Consider the following 20,251-nt stretch of genomic DNA (forward strand, 5'->3'; position numbering starts at 1 on the left):
ATAGAACAGTTCAGATGTTTCCATGACCATTACCTCTCTGCAACATAATGCATAATAATCTTTATGATTGAATCTATATTTTACAGTGCTTTATCACTTATATCACATTGTTTGATCTTCACAAGAAGAGGTTAGTATTATTATTTCCATTTCATAGAGGAGAAATCTGAGCTAAGTGTCAGTTGTGTCAAACAGCTGGTAAGGCAGAGGTGGCCCCTAACCAGGTCTTCTGACTTCCCTCCCCCATGTCTCACAAAAAGCCCCCCATTATGGCATCACAAATGTTTCAGGGTGGTGACTGAGAGTCTTCCCAGTTACTGGGTAATGTCTGATCCTCCCTCCCAGACAAGTAAGAGGCTGGGGTTTAGAGGTCTAGACCAGAGCAGCACTGGGGAGCTGGCTAGGATACAAGATCAGGATGCCCCTTCAGGAGCAAAGTGTGAAAAAGGAAAGGTGATCCAACATCTTGAGAAGCTGAAGCAAAACGTGAAGTCAACCACCTAACCCAGTGATTTTCAAGGTATGTTTGATGTTCATAAACAAAAATTTAGCACATAACTAGAATTACTGAGGATTTAACCTGGCTGCCAGGCAATGCTTGGCAATATTTGCAAAGCTCCTACTCTAAACCATGCATGGGCAGATTATTGAAATATCCTCAATTTTTAGGAACTTTTTTTCTGTTATCAGTATCAGTGCTGATAATGCTGATATGGTTGTTGTGGTTGTCAAAGCCTATGATTCCTGTTATTTAATTATAAATTACTCTTAAAAGTACTTCCATGGTCATTTATTTTGCTCGAGGTAGATTGTTTGGTTAACCCTACAGTGGGATAGTGATGCCTATAGAGGTCAACAAAATTTATGGCTTTTTAGTTTACTTGTATTGCAGTACACATAAAAGTCATCCATACTATTACTGCCAAAGCAGATAATCACATAGTCTGCAAAAAATGTGTTTGCATGGCAACAGTTTATTTCTATGAGAAGATTCTTTGAAAAGCAGGAAGGGCTGCAGTATGTGAGTCTTAGAGGATTTTGCCCTATCTAAGTGAGTCTCAGTCAAAAAAGTTTGAGAATCTCTGGGAATTGAGGGAGAACTTGGGTTTACTTCGGTAGGAAGAAGAGAACTACTGAGACCAGAAGAGAGTGAACATTTGAAGGAAGCCCGGGAGGCAGAAATTGGAGACATTCCTGGTGCTGAAGAAATGATGATTGCAGAACATTTTCTGATGCCTAAAGCCTTAGGCATGCATGGAGAAGAATGAGTTACAAGTGAACTTATTCCCCTGGTTGCCTGTTGGATTGTCTGGTTTCTGTACTGTGCAAAGGTACCCTGCCAGGGGTAAATGGGGCTGAAATCCAGCCATTCTTCACTGATAAACCCTAGTGCAAGTTGCATCTGTACAAGGAAGAAGAACCTTTGTGTAATTTGTCACTGCAGGAAATCTTTTAGTAAATGATTTTAAAGGGCCCACCTGTTAAAGTCATGATGGCCTTTCAAGTATTCCAGGCTTTTTCATACTGAAGGTGGTCACTCCCTGACTCCAACCAGAGAAAATGGCTGAGTGTCTTTAAAGATACTGTTGAAAAGGCTTTGAGGTAGTCTTGAAACCTAGAGAAAAATCCAGTAATGTGCTTACATTTTTGGCAAAGTCAGAACATGGGAAGAAAAAGCCAAGGTAAAAAAATAAGGCTCTTTCTTCTGTTCCTTGAAATGCAACCAAGAAAAACCTTCCAATACTGCAAAATGCCCAGTTAGAGGGAAAGAACCCAAGGAGAGATGTCTTCTTATCCTGAGAATCTTTGCATTTGAATTCAGGTAAGAGGAAAGCTCATTAAATGAAGCAGGCCATATTAGATTTACTCTCTTTTAAAAGCACATTTATAGTATTTAGAAAACTACAAAACATTGCTAAAAGAAACCAAAGAAGACTTAAATAAATGGAAGAGCATTCTGTGTTCATGAACTGCAAAACTAAATATCATTAAGATGTCAGTTCTGCCCAAACTAATTTACAGATTCAATGCAATCCCAATAAACTCCCAACAGTCTGGGAAGCGGCTGTGGCTCAATCAGCTGGGCTCCCGTCCACCATATGGGAGACCCCGGGTTTGCATCCCGGGGTCTCCTCGTGAAGGCAGGCTCACCCGCATGCCATGGAGTGCCACCCATCCCGCAAGCGCTGCACTCAGCAAGATGACGCAATGAAAAAAGGGGGACAAGCAAAAACACAGAAGAGCATGTAGCGAACAGACACAGAGAGCAGATAGCAAAACAAGCCACAGGGGTTGAGGGGGAGGGGGAAATATCCCAACAGCCTTTTTGCAGACATGAAAAAAACAATTATTTATTGGTTTATTTGGAAGGGTAAGAAGCACCGAATAGCCAAAAAATGTCTTTAAAAGGAAGAACAAAGTTGGAGAACTCTCACTTCCTGACTTTAAAGCATATTACTTAGCTACAGTGGTAAAAACAGCATGGTACTGGCAATAAAGATAAACAGATTGATCAATGGAACCAAATTGAGAACTCAGAAACAGACCCTCACATCTACAGTCAAGTGATTTTTAACAAGGCTATCAAGCCCACACAGCTGAGCCAGAACAGTCTGTTCAACAAATGGTGCTGGGAGAACAGGATATCCATAGCCAAAAGAAAGAAAGGACCCCTAACTCTCATATTATACAAAAATTAAGTCAAAATGGATCAAGGGCCTAAACACGAAAGCATCAACTACAAAAACCCCTAGAAGAAAATGTAGGAAAATATCTTCAAGATCTTATGGTAGGTGGTAGTTTCTTAAACCTTATGCCTAAAGCATGAGCTATAAAAGAAAAAATAGATGAATGGGACCACCTCAAAATTAAACACTTTTGTTCTTCAAAGGACTTTGTCAAGAAAGTAAAAAGGCAGCCTACTCAATGGGAGAAAATATTTGGAAGCCACATATTTGATAAGGGCTTGATATCCATGCTCTTAATATATAAAGAGATCATACAACTCAACAATAAAAAGGCAAGTAACCTGATTTAAAAATGGACAAATGACTTGAATAGACATTTCTAAGACGAAATACAAATGGTCAAAAATCACATGACAAAAATGCTCAAGATAACTATTAGGGAAATGCACATCAAAACTATGAGATACCATTTCACACCTTATTGAAAGGCCTTTAAAAAAAACTCAGAAAACTACAAGTGCTAGAGAGGATGTGGAACACTCCTTCACTATTGGTGGAAATGTAGAGTGGTGCAGACTTTGTGGAAGTGTTTGGCAATACTTCAAGAAGCTGAATATAAAACTACTGTATGGTCCAGCAATCCATTACTAGGAATATATTCAAAAGAACTTTCAGCAAGGACACAAACTGACATTTGCACACCGATGCTCATAGCAGCATTATTCATAATTGCTAAAATATGGAGCCAGTCAATGTCCATCAACCAATGAATGGATAAGCAAAATGTGGTATATACATACAATAGAATACTATTCAGCCAAAAGAAGAAATGAAATTGAGATGCATATGACAAGATGGATGAACCTAGAGGATAATATGTTGGGTGAAATAGGCCAGACACAAAAGGGCAAATATTGTATGGTCTCATTAATATAAATTAAATACGATCAGTAAGCTCAAGGAGATTAAACTCTAGAGTATAGGTTACTAGGAGATAGAATGTGGGTTGAGAATGGGAGCTGATGCATACATAGCATTATTAATAAGGTTAATTATAAAAGTGTGGAAATGAACAGAGTTGCTAGGAATATATTATAGTGAGAATAACAAACATTGAGTTATAAATGTGTGTCTGTGGACATAAATGTCAATTGAAAGGAAACTAGAGAATAATCCACGGAACATAACATAGTGGTTTCAGTGGTAGATGAAGATCATGGTTAATAGTATAAAATAAAATGTTCTTCTATAACAAAGTGCTAAGAATATGGTGATACACAGGAAAATTACAACTAATGCAACATGTCTGATGGTTAACAGGTATACTGTAATATTTGCAGCAATGACAAGAAGATATTATTTCAATACTAAGGGATAATAATAGGATATAAGGGGGTATGGGATTTTTCCTTTTTGTGGTAATGAAAAAGTTCTAAAATTGCTTGAGGTGATGACAGCACAACTATGTGATGAAAATGAGAGCCACTGAGTGTACACTTTGAATGGATGATACAAAGAATGCAACTGTATAACATGGAATCCAGTGGTGTATGATGTCCTGTGGTTAATAAAACAAATAGAGAATGTTTTCTCCTGAACGATATCAAATGTATAATACTAATATAGGGTATTAATAATAGGGTGGGTTGGATGAAAAATACACCAAATGTAAGATATAGGCTATAGATAGTAGTAATATTTTGATGATGCTCTTTCATAGTTTGTAACAAATGTTTCACAACAATGCAAGGTGTTGGTGGTGGAGAGATGTGTGGGAGTCTTGTATGATGACATACATGTTTGTTTTGTAAATTCACAAATTTTGCTGTACACTTATTGTTTTTGTATGTTCTTGTATGTATGACATACTTCAAAAAGTTTTTATTCAAAAAAAAAGCACAGTTATAAATCTTTCCTGGAGTATAATTTATACTTTATTATATTTTATTATTTTATTATAAGCTTTACACCATGATTAATCACTATATATATATAAAATGATGATTGCCTTCAAGTAAACCTTAGCAAATGGTAAGATATCATTGCAGACACAGATGTAAAATAATATTTAGTTTGGTTCCTAAAAGTTATTCATATTGGTTTCTTGCCTAGTAACTACTGAGAGAGAAGAACTGACATTGTGCTATTTATACTTCATACATTTTGCCGACTCAGTTGCCATATTCCTTCCAGAATTCAAACATTTCAAAAGTGGCCAATAGTAGTGTCAATGGTTACCTATATTTGATTTACTCTGAATGACTTTATTTGATGTGAATGAAGCTTTGGGTTAACCCATGTCTCTGACACACCAGCCATGATCCTATGGGACTGTGCAGTTGGGAAATTCCCACATGGGATCCGTCATGTTTGTTTTCTAGTGGTTATCAAGACACACAGGCCCAAGCAGCTGGAAGCTCGTTGAAAGAGCTGGCAGAAACCACATTACTTCAAAATGCTTTAAAAAAACTGACAAAAATCCCCCCCCAACAAAAACAAAAAAACATGGTCTCCCACCTGTAGAGAGTGGAATTTAAATTCCCAAGAGCTATGGCCAGGATCTGTAACTTGCTCCTTTAAGTTAAAGGTGGGCAAGTCTATAATAGCCATCACTTTTCTCAGTTCATAATATGATCTTAAGGGCCTAAGGACATCAAGTATAGAAGACTTCAAAGGACAAAGCCATAATAATTGACAGGCAAAGCATTTCAAAGATTTAAATGAAGAGGGAGGAAACACAATAAAAGCATTTTCACTCCCATTTTCCCCCCCAGGACAGAGTAGGGTATGTTGCATTTTTCCCCTTTTGTTTTGTAACCTGAGACTAGCATTGAAGAATGATAAAAATAGTAATTAGTACTTTAGAGTTCATAAAGTGTATTCATATGCATTAGTGTGTGTGAGTTCCAACATACTCATTATTAGACTCATTTGAATACAGAGAACACTGAGTCTTAGAGGTAACTCAGTTAGGAAGGTACAGCCTGGACTCCAAGCCCCATCTTCTAAACCAAAGCCAATACAAATGATATCCCTTTTTTATTTGACCTCTCACAAAAATTCAAACCAGTTTAATGGATCCTCAAATATTAGAAAAGTAACAATGACATCAGTATCACACTTCTCAGTCACTTCAGGAATCCAGAAACCTCTTGGCAGATTCTGCTGTTGTTTGTTTTTTTTTTAAAGATTTATTTATTTATTTAATCCCCCCCCTCCCGGTTGTCTGTACTCTGTGTCTATTTGCTGCGTCTTGTTTCTTTGTCCACTTCTGTTGTCGTCACCTGCACGGCACAGGAAGTGTGGGCGGCACCATTCCTGGGCAGGCTGCACTTACTTTCACGCTGGGCGGCTCTCCTTAGGGGCGCACTCCTTGCGCGTGGGGCTCCCCTACGCGGGGGATACCGCTGCGTGGTGCGACATCAGCACTGCGCATGGGCCAGCTCCACACAGGTCAAGGAGGCCCGGGGTTTGAACCGTGGACCTCCCATGTGGTAGACGGATGCCCTAACCACTGGGCCAAGTCCATTTCCCGATTCTGCTGTTTTTATAACCCATCTAAGCATGAAGAGCTAGACAATACCATAACTTCTCCTGAAAGCCAAGACAAGAGGTTTTTCCTTATCCTCCCAAAATTTTATATCACTGATACATGTACCTTATAAATTTCATGCCTTTATCATTCCTTGATTAACCAATTTAATTACTCTAGTATCCACATTTTCCCCTTAGATTATTTTTGTTTTCTATCTACATGATGTATTTCCCCCCATGATTGGTTCTCCTAACTTTCCAGTATCTTATCCTGAGGTCCTATTAGGTAGATAGTATCTGAACCAGGGATCTTAGTATAACATATGCCCCTTTAATATTGAAAAAGATATATTTTAAAATTTCAACAGTCAATAAAAAGACTTAAGAAAATTTTTCTTGGTATAAATCTGAAATCATACTGCAAAATTTTTTTTAATATAAAATGGTGTTAGTCATTTATATATACAAGGATTTGGATTATTGAATTATGTACAACTTGATATCAGGGCTAAACCCCAAACATCACCAGCAAAATATATTGTACCAACACTGCCTAGAGGCCTAGAGTTAAAACCACCCACAGCTAAGCTGAGTCCTGAGCTATATTTTCAGTTTGGCAGATGCAAGGCAAGAGGTCAAGTCACGCACCACCTGAGCATGTCCAGAGCACACTGAGTGTCATATTAATCCCCCCAAAACATCCTCTTCCACTACCCTGATTCAAATTTAAGTAAAAGGAGTTGAGGAAATCTTTCTTCCCAAATGCTGATATGCAAGTGAGGGATTTGTATTTTCAATCCACCAAGGAGGAAGATTCTAAAAGGAAAACATCCTCCAGCCCTGTGTCTTCTTTTTGAACTCTTTCCCTCAGTTAGGGAGAGATCATGAAATGGAAAAGAAAAGTTGTATTCCTCAGTGTTCCTTGGCTTCACCCATGTCCTAGACACTGCTCCACACCTACTTTTTCCTCAAGTTATTGAATGTGAAGATAAGCAAATTACACTAGGGCAAAGGGGAAGGAAGTGGGGTAAAGCCCAGATTGTACATGGAGAGTCCCTCAGTGTAAGAGTCATTTTCCTTCTCCATCATTATTCTCTCTTAGTTTAGGACTTAAAACTATTTTTTTCCTTTTCTTGCAATACTTGACAAACTGCATGCCTGATTCCCAACAATGGATTGTGAGGTGTGGGGGCCAGGAGGAAGAGAGGCAGGCACTTGAAAAATTAGTGCTTCCAACATTGCCAGTGTGTTTGCTAATTTCAGAACTGGATTTGCTTAAAACATAAGGGAGCAGGAGTGAAGCCTTGGAGTCTAGTGAGAGAGCACTGGACTCTGGTAGTCAGATCTGGATTATTCCAGGTATGGGCCACCTGGTAAAAGCAAAAAGGTAGCAGGTCTTAAACCTGTATCCTGTCTGAGAACTGCTCATGCAGTATGGTTGCCTAGGGGGATGTGAGGCTATTTAGTGGCAAAGCACAGTGCCATAGTGAAAACAATACAGTAGTCTGAAAGTCAGGAGACATGGGACTTGAGTACTACCTCTACTACTAACTAGTTTCAAAGTTCGGGAGTCATTGAGCCTCATCTTCAAAGGGGAGAAAATAACAGATGGCCCTGCTTTCTTCCCAGGATGGTTGAGAATTTCAATAAGATAATATGTATGAAACTATTTTATAAAGTATTTTTAGAAATTGAAGACACATACGATAGCATCACTGAAATGAAGCAGTGGTCTAAGTAACTGCTGAATTGCCTTCTAACAGTACATTATGTGCTGTTGACAGGCTTGATGATATGAAGCCTGACAAATTTATTTGTAGAAACTGGCTTTGCCAGAAACTTTGACCAACCCTGTTGTTCTTGGGAGACTAGAACTATTATGAGCATAAAATACTGAAAAAAAGAAAAAGAAAATGGGCTTTTTTCCTTTAGTTTTGTACCCAGAAGGAAATACCTAGCTTCTGCATGAAGGGTCGTGGGATAAAAAGGGAGACTATGTCATATACTAAGGAGGAATTAGAGGACAGTGAATTAGGGTAGCATCTCAAAGAACCTGGGTAGGATAAGGAAGGGGTGAAGTACCTGCGCATATTTATCCCAGAGAAAAAAATGAGATGGGAAGAACACAAATGCTGTCATAAAGTATTGAAAGGGTCATTATACAGGGAATGGTTAGATTTACTATTGTTACTGGTAAGTAGAGCATTGGGCCTAAAATGAAGTTGTTGAATATAATGATCTCTAAGTTCCCTTAAGTAAAATTCTAATGCTTGAGATTTATAGGAAGGGAGGCTATGGCTCAGCATAAGGGAATACTTATTTATGGAAAGTAGATACTCAATCCCTGGAGATATTTTGATATTCAGAAGGAAGTTGGATTGCCATTTAGGAGGGATGTGGCGGACATATCTGCAATCTGAGTGAAAACAAGCTCTATGACAGCAGAGGTCCCTCCAATTCTAAGGTATTTTAATTCTTTGGTAGGATATGTCATAAAAAAAGCGTGTGCTCTTTACTGACAGCAGGGATGGGATGCTGTCTAGGTGTCTAGATTATTGTCATTCTCTTCTCTCTTGCTTGGGAATTGCTACAAAGGAGTTTTCTTAGTGCCTTTGGATTAATAGCCTTATTTCCACTCTATTTTTTTGTTCATTGTAACCATCTGTGAATGATTTTTTTTTTTTAATTTTTTTATTTTTTATTGACTTTGTAATAATATTACATTAAAAATATATATGTGAGGTCCCATTCAACCCCACCCCCCCACCCCCCCTCTCCCCCCCCCCAACAACACTCGTTCCCATCATCATGACACATCCATTGGATTTGGTAAGTACATCTTTGGGCACCTCTGCACCTCATATACATTGGTTCACATCATGGCCCATACTCTCCTCTATTCCATCATGTAGGCCCTGTGAGGATTTACAATGTCCGGTGATTACCTCTGAAGCACCATCCAGGGCAGCTCCATGTCCCGAAGACGCCTCCACCTCTCATCTCTTCCTGCCTTTCCCCATACCCTTTGTCCATTATGTCCACTTTTCCCAATCCAATGCCACCTCTTCTATGTGGACACTGGATTGGTTGTGTCCATTGCACCTTTATGTCAAGAGGAGGCTCAGATTCCACCTGGATGCTGGATGCAATCCTCCCATTTTCAGTTGTAATCACTCTAGGCTCCATGGTGTGGTGGTTGTCCTTCTTCACCTCCATCTTAGCTGAGTGTGGTAAGTCCAATAAATCAGATTGTAGGTGCTGGAGTCTGTTGAGGCTCAGGATCTGGCTATCACATTGTCAGTCCAGAGATTCAAATCCCCTAAATATATCTTAAACCCCAACATTAACTGCACCTCCAGCACATTAGCATGAAAGTCTTATGAAGGGAGATCCCATCTGAGTCCAGATTCATCACACATAAACACCATTTCCAAAGAGGGGCCATCTGCCCTGGTAGTTAACCCCATCGGCCATGACCATAACTCCCATGGGTCTCTTTAGCCCTCAAAGGAACCAATATCTGGGGGTTGTATCTGCTTTATCTGTCTCTCTGACTCTGCTCAGTTGTGCATGAGGGCAAACCTTCTGCCAGCCTCCAGACTCTTTTTTAGAAACTCGTAGCCATATAAACTCATTTCTCCTTTCCATTTCCCCCTTACTTTAGGTCAAACAGCATTTTAAAGTCATGGTATTTTATGTAGACATGGATATTCTGCTGATCCGCATTGAACCTTCCGTATAAGGTCATTTTCCAGTTGCATCATCAGTTGGTAGTTGATAGTGGTCCCTCGTTGCCAGGGAGGCTCATCCCCGGGTGTCATGTCCCACGCTGGGGGGAAGGCATTGCATTTACATGCTGAGTTTGGCTTCGAGACTGGCCACATTTGAGTAACATGAAGGCTGACAGAAGGAAATTCCCAGGCACAAAGTTGCTCTAGGCCTTGTTATTATTTTGGGTTTATCAGCTCACAAGCATAGTCATTAGTATCAGGGGCTCACTGTTGAACCCTCACTCCCTCCCGGTCCCCACCACTGTACCTGGGAGACTGTCGCTGCTCCCCTAGGGACCACGACAGAGCACCACTGGCCAGGAACCCAGTACCCCCCCTACTGTGGTTTTTAATTGTTGCCACTATGAGTATATCCAAACATTACCATGCACCCTGGACATATGTTCTGTACAGCTCCCTGTCAGTCATATATCACCTGTCATTGGTATCCCATACCAGTATCCCTCCATTGCCATTGTTGAAACACTCTGTGATCCAGAACTCCCCGAAATTTGAAGCCCAATATAATGTCATGGTCCCTTACTAGGGAATGGCATATAGCGATGAGTTTAAAGGATAGATAAAGAACTTAGATAAAGTTAGATAAAGAAATTAGATAAAGAATGTTGACTTGAAAAAATTCCACATCCTATTTTTTTCTTTTTTTCCCCCCCCCCCCCCCCCCCTAATTATTCAGCTTTTCTTCACAGGAGTCCTAGACCACAGCAATGTATATATATAATATACAGCACTCCCACACATCCACCAGAAAACCTTTTCCCTTCCACAGTGATACTCTTACGCCCTATTCATATCATATTTACTTAAAGTGATGTACAGAGTCTGAGACATTAGCTTTCTAACAAGGTGACATCTGTGTTTACATTATGGTGCATACTTTAGGATACACAGTTCTTTACATTTTTAGTTATCCTATGTTTTACATTATGGTTTACATTATCAGTCTGTCATCTCCTATATGTTATGGTGTAATATTACATGTTTTATATCCATCCTTGTGTACTCTCAAGAAACTCCTCTCTTACCCCCCATTTACTTTGGTTCCACACATTTAACGTCCATTTTCCCTTCCACCTTGGTGCCCTCAGTGATAGCCAACCTCCGTTTCCTGAGGAGCCACTTCCAGAGATAGATGGAATAGTGTTCAGGGCCTAACTTGCTCAACTGCCCCAATGCCCTGGGAGCCACCCTTTCTCTCGAGGGATACAGTTCCCTCTATTGGATGGCATTAGTCCTCCCCAGGATGTGGGTCCACCCCCACTCTCACTACTTGGGTTTCTACCCCATGGTGTCACCCACTCTGGCAGAATGAGCATTTAGACATTCCCCAGGAGCCCGTCCTGCATCAGACCCTCCCCTCCGAGCATTCTAAACAGGTAACCCTCTTTATTATATTTTGATATGATTTTCTCGGCATTTTACTCTCCACCAACACCTGACCCTCTCCTGGTTCGTATGCTACCCCTCCCTCCCCCCACTTTTGGGCAACGTTACCCACCCGTCCCTCCCCAGCCACCCTCAAACCCGCAAAGCCCCAACCAAAGGCAACCCCTTGCCCCCCTTTTATCTCTTCTTTGTGTTCATACTTACCACCATCTCGTCTTAAATTCCACCCCTGCAGACATCGGCTCATATCCTTCCTCCACCCTCCGATTTCCTGCAAGCCTATTGTTCAGTCTCTTGCTATCTAGGGCAGCTTGTTTATTTCATATCATTGAGGTCATGTAGTATTTGTCCTTCAATGTCTGGGTTGCTTCACTCAACATAAGGTTCTCAAGATTCATCCATGTTATCACATGTGTTTGTAGTGTGTTTGTTCTTACAGCCGAGTAGTATTCCATTGTGTGTATATACCACATTTTATTGATCCACTCGTCTGTTGATGGGCATTTGGGTTGATTCCAACTTTTGGCAATAGTGAACAATGCTGCTATGAACATTGGTGTACATATATTGGTTTGTGTTCTTGTTTTCAGTTCTGCTGGGTATATTCCCAGCAGTGGTATTGCTGGGTCATATGGCAAATCTATGGCTAGTTTTTTGAGAAACCGCCATACTGTTCTCCAGAATGGTTGGATCCTTCTGCATTCCCACCAGCAGTGGATGAGTGTTCCCCTTCCTTCACATCCTCTCCAGCACTTGTATTCTTCTGTTTTTTTCATAGCTGCCAATCTTATGGGTGTAAGATGGTATCTCATTGTGGTTTTGATTTGCATTTCCCTGATAGCTAGAGATTTGGAACATTTTTTCATGTGCTTTCTTGCCATTTGTATTTCTTCTTCGGAAAAGTGTCTGTTTAAGTCTTTTTCCCATTTTTTAAATGGATTGTTTATCTTTTTATTTTCAAGATGTAGGAGTTCTTTATATATGCAAGTTATAAGTTTCTTATCAGATATATGATTGCCAAATATTTTCTCCCACTGTGTGGGCTCCCTTTTTACTTTCTTGACAAACTCCTTTGAGGTGCAGAAGGCTTTAATTTTGAGGAAGTCCCATTTATCTATTAGTTCTTTTGCTGCTCGTGCTTTTGGTGAGATATTCATAAATCCATTACCTATTACAAGGTCTTGTAGATGTTTCCCTACACTGCTTTCTAAGGTTTTTATGGTCTTGGCTCTTATATTTAGGTCTTTGATCCATCTTGAGTTGATCTTTGTATAAGGTGTGAGATGGTAATCCTCTTTCATTCTTCTACATATGGCTATCCAGTTCTCCAGACACCATTTGTTGAATAGGCCACTCTCTCCCAGTTGAGAGGGTTTGGTGGCTTTATCGAATATTATGTGGTTGTATATGTGAGGTTCTATATCAGAGCTTTCAATTCGATTCCATTGGTCTATATGTCTCTCCTTATGCCAATACCATGCTGTTTTCACCACCGTAGCTTTATAGTATGTTTTGAAGTCAGGTAGTGTGATTCCTCCAATTTCGTTTTTCTTTTTCAGTATGTCTTTGGCTATTCGGGGTCTCTTTCCTTTCCAAATAAATTTCATAGTTAGTTTTTCTAGTTCCTTAAAGAAGGCTGCATTGATTTTTATTGGGATTGCATTGAATGTGTAGATCAATTTTGGTAGGATAGACATCTTAATAATGTTCAGTCTTCCTATCCATGAACAAGGAATAGTCTTCCATTTATTTAGGTCTTCTTTGATTTCCTTGAACAATCTTGTATAGTTCTCAGTGTATAAGTTCTTTACCTCTTTAGTTAAATTTATTCCTAAGTATTTGATTTTTTTATTTACTATTGTGAATGGTATTTGTTTCTTGATTTCCTCCTGATCTTGCTCATTATTGGTGTACAGAAATGCTACTGATTTTTGCGCATTGATCTTATAACCTGCGACTTTACTAAACTCATTTATGAGTTCTAGAATCTTCGTTGTAGATCTCTCAGGGTTTTCTATGTATAGGATCATGTCATCTGCAAATAATGAAATTTTGACTTCTTCCTTTCCAATTTGAATGCCTTTTATTTCTGGTTCTTGCCTCAGTGCTCGAGCAAGTACTTCTAAGACAATGTTAAATAGGAGCGGCGACAGTGGGCATCCTTGTCTTGTTCCTGAGTTTAGAGGGAAGGAGTCTAGGATTTCTCCATTGTAAACAATATTGGCTTTAGGTTTTTCATATATACTCTTTATCATGTTCAAAAAATGTCCTTGTATTCCAATCATTTGGAGTGTTTTTATCAAGAAAGGGTGCTGTATTTTGTCAAATGCTTTTTCTGCATCAATAGATATAATCATGTGATTTTTTCCTTCAATCTGTTTATATGGTGTATTACGTTGATTGATTTTCTTATGTTGAACCATCCTTGCATACCTGGGATGAATCCCACTTGGTCGTGGTGTATAATTCATTTAATGTGTTGTTGAATACGATTAGCAAGTATTTTGTTAAGTATTTTTGCGTCTAGGTTCATTAGAGAAATTGGTGTGTAATTTTCCTTTCTTGTGATGTCTTTGTTTGGCTTTGGTACTAGGGTAATGTTGGCATTATAGAAGGAGTTGGGTAATGTTCTTTCTGTTTCGATGGTTTGGAATAGTTTCAGCAGGATTGGTGTCAGTTCTTTCCGGAATGTTTTATAGAATTCACCTGTGAAGCCATCTGGCCCTGGGCTCTTCTTAGTTGGGAGATTTTTAATAACTGATTCTATCTCTCTGCTTGTGATTGGTTTGTTAAGATCATCAATTTCTTCTTTTGTCAATATGGGCTGTTTATGTGTTTCTAGGAATTTGTCCATTTCCTCTAGATTGTCATTTTTGTTGGAATATAGTTTTTCAAAATATCCTCTTATGATAGTCTTTATTTCTGTGGGGTCAGTGGTGATATCGCCTTTCTCATTTCTTATTTTGTGTATTTGCATCTTCTCTCTTTTTTTCTTTGTTAGTGTTGCTAAAGGTTTGTCAATTTTGTTAATCTTCTCAAAAAACCAGCTCTTGGTCTTGTTTATCTGTTCAAGTGCTTTCTTATTTTCTATTTCATTTAGTTCTGCTCTTATCTTTGTTATTTCCTTCCTTCTTCTTCCTGTTGGGTTACTTTGTTGTTGTTTTTCTAATTCCTTCAAATGTGCAGTTAGTTCTTCAATTTTTGCTCTTTCTTCTTTTTTGATATATGAATTTATGGCTATAAACTTCCCTCTCAGTACTGCTTTTGCTGCATCCCATAAATTTTGGTATGTTGTGTTATCATTATCATTTGTTTCAAGGTAGTCATTGATTTCTTTTGAGTTTTCCTCTTTGACCCACTGTTTTTCTAAGAGTGTGTTGTTTAATTTCCAAATTGTGGTGTGAAATCTGGGCTTCTTTCCCTTGCAAATCTCCAGCTTGACTCCACTGTGGTCAGAGATAATGTTTTGTATGATTTCAATCTTTCTGAATTCGTTCAGCCTTTCTTTGTGGCCTAGCATATGATCTATCTTGGAGAATGATCCATGTGCGCTTGAGAAAAATGTATATCCTGCTGTGTTTGGGTGTAGCGATCTATATATGTCTATTAGATCGAGCTCCTCTAATATACTATTCAGATGTTTTGTTTCTTTGGTGATTCTCTTTTGAGATGTTCTGTCCAGAGTTGATAGTGGTGTATTAAAATCCCCCACTATAATTGTAGATGTATCTATTCTTTCACTTAGTTTTTCCAGCGTTTGCCTGACGTATTTAGAGGCACCCTTGTTAGGGGCATAGATATTTATGATTGTTTGATCTTCTTGACAGATTTTCCCTTTGACTAAAATGTAGTATCCTTCTTTGTCTCTCACAATTGTTTCACATTTAAAGTCTATTTTGTCTGATATTAATATAGCTACTCCTGCCTTTTTTTGGTTATTGTTAGCTTGTATGATTGTTTTCCAGCCTTTCACTTTCAATCTCCATGCGTCTCTGGGTCTAAGATGTGTCTCTTGTAGACAGCATATGGATGGGTCATATTTCCTTATCCAGTGTCCCAGTCTGAATCTTTTGATAGGTGAGTTTAATCCATTGACATTCAGTGTTATTACTATCAAGGAATTATTTGTGTTAGCCATATTTTGATTGGATTTGTGTTTGTCATATTTTGTTTGTATATTTTTTTTTGTCTTTTTTGTTGTTGTTGTTGGTCTTATACTCTCCTCCAACTTTGCCTTTCCTGTTTTTTCCTTTCTTCCTGCAGAACTCCCTTTAGAATTTCTTGAAGGGGAGGTTTCTTGTTGGTATACTCTTTCAGTTTCTGTTTGTCTGCGAATATTTTGAACTCTCCATCATGTTTGAATGCTAGTTTAGCTGGATAGAGTATTCTTGGTTGGAAATTTTTTTCCTTTAGTACCTTGACTATATCATACCACTGTCTTCTTGCCTCCATGGTTTCAGAAGAGAAATCAGCACTTAATCTAATTGAGCTTCCCTTGTATGTGATGGTTTTCTTTTCTCTTGCTGCTTTTAGGATTTTCTCTTTGTCTTGAGCATTGGATAATTTGACAAGTATATGTCTTGGGGTGGGCCTGTTGGGGTTTATGACTTGTGGAGTGCGCTGTGTTTCTTGGATATGTACATCTGTCTCTTTCAGTAGATTTGGGAAGTTTTCAGCCATTATTTCCTGCAACACTCTTTCTGACCCCTTTCCCTTCTCTTCACCTTCTGGAATGCCTATAATACGTATGTTTGAGCGTTTTGCATTGTCATTCAGGTCCCTAAATCCTAATTGGATTTTTTCTATCTTCTTATTGACCCCTTCTACTATCTGTTTGATTTCTGATGTACTGTCTTCCACATCACTAATTCTCTGCTCTGTCTCTTCTAGTCTGCTGATATTTGCTGCAAGTGTATTTTTGATTTCTTGAACTGTGGTGTTCATTCCCATCATATCTGTTATGTTTTTGCGTATGTCTGCAATTTCCCCTCCAAGTGATGTCTTCATGTTGTTAACCTCTTTCATTACTGCATCAAATTTGTCGGTGATAAATGTTCTGAGATCTTTCATTGCTTGTGCCAAGTTTTGCTCCCCTTCGTGATTATTGGTTTGTTGATTGGATTCAGCCATGTTTTCCTGATTATTGGTTTGGTTCGTAGATTTTTGTTGCTTTCTGGTCATCTCTTTATTTTGACGAATTTAATCAGTTCCTTAGCTTCTTTGTCTGCTCTTGGAGGTTAATTAGTTGTTATTTTTGCACAGGTGTTATATCTTCTCTTTGTCACTTTTTTCTTCTTATTCTAGTTACTTGTTGTTGGTTAAGTTCACTTTAGAGGAAAGTATTAGTGTTGGGGAAAGGCAATTGTGTAAGCAAGGGAAAAGTGTAAAGTTGTATTGGTGATGTATGTTAATAAAGCAGGAATATGAGATCTGGAAGGATGGAGGTTAGATTCATGTAGATTGTATAGAGTTATAGCTGTAGGTAGAGTACCTTTTATGAAGTTGATGACTGAATTTGGGAGGAATATGGTATGAACTACACAGCTATTGTTTTCATGAGAGAGGGAAAAAGAAAAGAAAGGTAATAGTTTCAAGAGTGGATAATAGACAGAAAACAGAACAAAGGTATTAGAAATTAAGAGTTAGACACTTTGTGGATCAAAGAACGGGAGGTGGGGGGTGGAATATAGGAGAGACAGTAGATGATAGTGGATATCAAGATGCAGGGGAAGGGGGATAGTGTAGGTAGCCTAAATCAGTTCACACAGAAATGAGGCAGTGGAGGATGGGAAAACCCAGCAAATGTGAGGTGTTCCCTGTAGCACCTATTGTATACTTGAATTAAAGTAAAAATAAGTGGAAGATGAGGGACAAGAGGGAAAGAGAAAACCAAAAAAAAAAACAAAAAACAAACTAATTATAATAAAGAAAAAAGAAAGGCAAGAAGAAAGGAAGAAAGAAAAAGAGGATGGGCAAACGGTGGGGAACGGATAGGGAGAAGAGAGATACAGGTACACACGTGTCACAATTGCAACACTATCTAAAACAACAACTTCCCCCCGCTTTGCCCTAAAACCCCCCCGTCTGTCTGCCCAAATGGGTCTGCAAGCACCTCCCTTCCCACAAACCCCCAATAGGCCGCCCAGGGCCCACGAACTCCCCAGTACTGCAGATGCTCAAAAAAAAAAAAAAAAAAAAAAATTAAGTAAAATTAAAAAAAAACAAAAACAAAAAACAAACAAACAAACAAACAAACAAAAAAAACAGAAACCCCTCCGCAGGCCCGGCTCCGCCCGCCGCCTTGGCCTGGCCTGGCTCCGCCCAGCTCCGCTCGCTACAGCGGCCCAGCCGGCTCCGGCGTCCACCTCCCGCCACCGCGGCCTGGACCGGCCCTGCCCGGCTCCGTACCCGCCGCGGCCTGACCCGGGCCCGCCCGGCTCCAAACGCTACCGCGGCCCGCAGCCGGGGCCTGCACCGGCCCCGCCCGGCTCCAAGCGCTACCGCGGCCCGCAGCCGGGGCCTGCACCGGCCCCGCCCGGCTCCAAGCGCTACCGCGGCCCGCAGCCGGGGCCTGCACCGGCCCCGCCCGGCTCCAAGCGCTACCGCGGCCCGCAGCCGGGGCCTGCACCGGCCCCGCCCGGCTCCAAGCGCTACCGCGGCCCGCAGCCGGGGCCTGCACCGGCCCCGCCCGGCTCCAAACGCTACCGCGGCCCGGCTCGGCCTGGCTCGGCCCCGCCCGGCCCCACTCACCGCCGGCGCAGCGCGGCCCGGCTCCGGCGTCCGCCGCTGCGGCCCGGCCTGGCTCAGCCCCACCGAGCGGGGCTAGATGCCTCGTCTCCGCCTACCCAAGAAGGGAATCCTCTACAGGTAGCTGGGATCTCCGTGTATATTTCACAGACGAATCCTCTCTGTTACCTTCCCTCCAAATCGATGTCCAGACACCTCCAGACCAGCAAAAATCCCGAAACAATCCGGTCCCAAAGAGTCTCCAACGCCGCCCAGCCGATTCCCTGCAGAAGACTCTAACAGGGATGTTCACTCAGCCGCCATCTTGCCCCCTCTCTCTGTGAATGATTTTTTATAGCAACTACAAAACCAAAGTCATATATTAGCTTGCACAAGAAAATTTTATACTCAACCTGGAGTGAGATGTCATTGGATTCTATTTTGCATACAGCATATGATAAATTGATTGACAGTCTAGAAATAAATCAAGAAGGCCATCCTGACATTTAGGAATCTGACTGACAGATGGTACCAGCATGGTGTCAAGCTCTTAACTAGGGCATAGGCCTGTCATGAGTTATGATGTTCTCTGACCTTCTGGGCAACTATACTCCCTGATTCTAGAATAAAACATTGTTGTATTTTTGGTAACTATTTCACCACTAACTATAATTTATCCGAGTGGAAGAACAAGAGCAGCAATAGCACAATACCTTATTCATTGACACTGAAGTAAAGCACCCCAACACCATTATAAGGGAGCTAAACAAATAAATTAAACACACAAGAACAAAAATTGCAATTATCCACTGAGCGAAAAGTAGACAGAAAGAAGACTAAAAGAACCCATGGTATGTTAAGATGCTTTCAGTTACAAATGCCAGTAAACCCATCTCAAACTGGCTTAAGCAAAGGGAATTTATTGGTTCACTTATGTAGCAGTTTGATATTGTTTATGAATTCCAAAAATAAATACTGGATTATGTTTATAAAATGGTCTGTTCCTCTGGACATATTAGGTTGTATTGGATTCAGAGGTTTCACTTTTGCTTGATTAAATTATGATTAAGTCTTTGATTGGGCCACATCATTAGGGCATTGAGTTTTCTCACAGAGAAAACTACACGGCAGGGAAGTTAGTTGGAGTTTTGATGCTGGAGTTTTGGAGCTGGAGCCACAGGAAGTAAGCAAATGGGAGAAGAACACCAAGGAATAGAAACAGCTCCACAGACCCAGCAGAGGCCCCAGCAAGAGACAGAGCCTGAGGGTCTACAACTGATGTTATGGAGAGAGCAGAGCAGCTGAGCCAGGAGAGAAACTAGCCCGGGGAGAGAGACAAGATTTATCCCAGCCTGCAGCTGATATTGGAAGAAGCTGGGACCACAGAGCCTTAAGAGTAAGAGGAAGCCTGAACCCTTGCAGACATTGGCAGCCATCTTGCTCCAATACAAGGCAACAGACTTTGGTGAGGGAAGTAAATTATGCTTTATGGCCTGGTAACTATGAGCTTCTGTGCCAAATAAATGCCCTTTATAAATGCCAACAGATTTCTGGTGCTTTGCATCAGCACCCCTTTGGCTAACTAATATAATATAATTGAAAAATTCAGGCTTGGCTGGACCTAAGGACTCAGATGATGTCAAGACAACACCCCCCCTACCCTTGATCTTTCTGTATCTCTCTGTTTGGCATCATTCTCAGGGGCTTCCCTTCTCCTGGTGGCCCCCAGAAACTCCAGTTCCAAGTCTCCCAATTCCAAGTCCAATATAAAGAGGTAGCACTTCTTTCCCAGCAGTCCCAGCAGAAGACCCAGAATTGGGTTTCATTGACTTGCTTGGGTCATGTGCATTTCCTTTAACTATTGGTGGAGGCCTAGAGATGGATAAGACTCGATCAGTACCTAAACCACATGGACAGAAAATGGGAAAACTAAGAAAGGAAGAGGAACAAATGTTGGACAGAAAACAACAACAACAGATGTCCACTTCCCTAGAACAGAGCTTCAAGCAGGACGGTGACATCATGGATGGCTGGGAAACTACTACAACTTATAAATCCAGGCAACTAGAAGTCCTGAGTTGGCCCTTTTATGAACAGATGCTTCGGGCCCACCATGGATGTGGATGA

The 20,251-nt window shown here is 40.5% G+C and overlaps 1 protein-coding gene across 1 annotated transcript in view; it reads left to right on the plus strand.

Annotated features, from left to right (window-relative positions):
- The first annotated feature begins 488 nt into the window (after positions 1-488).
- Positions 489-20,251, plus strand: part of EHBP1 (EH domain binding protein 1) — a 524,220-nt gene continuing 504,457 nt past the window's right edge. Inside the window, exon 1 of the mRNA XM_058278659.2 lies at positions 489-520. The gene's annotated coding sequence lies outside the window, so the exon portion shown is untranslated. The remainder of the gene's footprint in view (positions 521-20,251) is intronic.

This window comes from Dasypus novemcinctus, chromosome 17 (genome assembly GCF_030445035.2).
Source record: "Dasypus novemcinctus isolate mDasNov1 chromosome 17, mDasNov1.1.hap2, whole genome shotgun sequence".
NCBI lineage: Eukaryota > Metazoa > Chordata > Mammalia > Cingulata > Dasypodidae > Dasypus > Dasypus novemcinctus.